General features: G+C 43.7%; 1 pseudogene; it reads right to left on the bottom strand.

Moving 5' to 3' along the window:
- Positions 1 to 89: 89 nt before the first annotated feature.
- On the bottom strand, positions 90 to 1,516 carry LOC101644352 (annotated as a pseudogene).
- Between the last annotated feature and the right edge of the window lie 608 nt (positions 1,517 to 2,124).

Genomic DNA, 2,124 nt, shown 5'->3' on the forward strand with positions numbered 1-2,124 from the left:
AAAACGAAGCCAAAAGTCTCCAACAAGAAGACAGTTTTCTTCTTGATTATCTTCTCACTTTTTTAATGGTTTCCTGAAACAGGTCAGACTCAAATCCAAGGGTTGCTGGGCTGTTCTGATTTGACTCCATTGGTATCTGTTTTTTCAGCGTTATTGTCCTTGGATTTATCTTCTTCCTTAACATCTGCCTTTTTGTCTTCCGTTTCCTTCTTATCTTCCTCGATTCTTGCATTTTTTTGCTCCTTTCTTATGATCAGCCACATTTCTATGACCCCCTTCTCCTTCATCCTCAGAATCTGAGAATTCTCATCACATGCTATCCGCTTATCTGATGCTCAACTAGAGATTGTCTTGTCTGGATCTTCTCCATCTTCATCTCCACTATCTTCATGGACAGCATCCTCGGGAATAACCTGTATCTGAACACCTGGCGCATGAGGTAACATGCGCAAATTTTCAAATAAACGCTGTTTGATTTTTCCCATATATTCTGGAGTGTTCTGGTTTGTCATGTTTGATGGACTTATATGCAATTTGAAGTCTGGTCCAAAATATTCAAAGTAATCATTCTATGGCAACTCATTAGGAATTTCACAATCAAGGGCAACAGCAGTTTCATATGTCCAACATAGGGCAACGTTACGGATTGTGTATCCACCTCCCCCAAGCATCAGCAATGGTAAGTTAAAAGTTTTCACAACTTCTACACATTTAGCATGACCTTTGACTGTTAGATTGAGGCACCCAAGTCTATCACCAGATAAAGAGTCTGCACCACACTGTAATACCACAGCACCAGGTTGATACATCTCCATTACTTTTGAGATAATTAGCTTAAATATCTGTCCGTATGACTCATCATCTATACCATCTCTCATTGGAAAATTCACAGCATAGTATTTCCCCTTTCCCGCGCCAATATCCCTCGTCTCCAGTGCCAGGAAGGTATTCCCCATATTTATGGAATGATACAGTCATCACACAATCTGTTGTATAAAAAGCTTCTTCAACACCATCACCATGATGAATGTCAATATCAATATATAAGACTCTCTGAACAGTATCATTAACATAACAGAATCCTGAGGCTTCTGATTTCTTAGCATGATGTAATCCTCCAGCCCAGTTTAACTGCACAGCCCCAGCAACTGAGCCACCTGTTGAGAGCTGACAAAACTCAAAGAGTCCATCAAACACTGGGCAACCCTCTCCAACATTAAATCTCTGCATCTGCTTACTGTACTCAGATATGTTGTCTGGTCTTATTGAACGTAGAAATTTGACGTACTCATCACTGTGGTATTTTGTCATTTCTTCAGCAGTGGCTTTATGGGGCCTATATATTTCCATTTTTCTATATAAGCCATAATTTAGCAGCAAGTTATGGGTCATACGGATCCTATGGGATTTCATAGGACGACCCTGTCCATAATAGTAATTTCCAAGATCACCATCGTAGTAGTAGCAGACTTTCTTCTTGCCGCCGCCTTGACTGTACACCATGGGGTCCCCGGCCACCGCCACCTCTCAGCTCCGACTCCTCCCGCTGCTGCTGCCGCCGAGCCTCGGTGGGTGAGAAGGACGCTGGCCCGGTGGGAACAGTCGTCCCTCAGGGAAGGGCAGGCCGCGGGGAGGCGAGGAGGGACCACCGGGAGGGGTCCGTGCCGCCCGGCCAAGGGGCCGAAAGCTCAGATACCAGATATTTTTTATATTTTACCAACAGAATATTTTATTAAACACAATGGCTTCACACTGCATGCCTTAGTAATCTGTTTTATGTTACTATTGTCAATATTTCTCCCCAAGGAATTCTATTTACTGGTAAAACATGATCTTTAATGGTTACCTAGTCTTGCATAAAGAAACCCTGGTGCCACAGTCCAGGATTGTGTTCAACATATCTTTGGGTTGTAATCACTCTCCATCCCACTGGGAAGAGACAGACCAATCACTGCAGCTTAGAAGACTGCTCATCAGATTTTGGGCCTCCGACCTGGAGGCTGTAGAGCATCGTGCCCCAAGACTGTGGTCCTGATCCACTCGGCCCAGTAGCTCATGCCCATTGAGCCCTTTTTGACTGTTTAGAATTCTGGCCAACGTTCTACTAGGCCACAACACTCAAGA

This window comes from Echinops telfairi, unplaced genomic scaffold, assembly GCF_000313985.2.
Source record: "Echinops telfairi isolate 266 unplaced genomic scaffold, ASM31398v2 ScPeMD7_4;HRSCAF=17, whole genome shotgun sequence".
NCBI classification, from domain to species: Eukaryota; Metazoa; Chordata; class Mammalia; order Afrosoricida; family Tenrecidae; genus Echinops; species Echinops telfairi.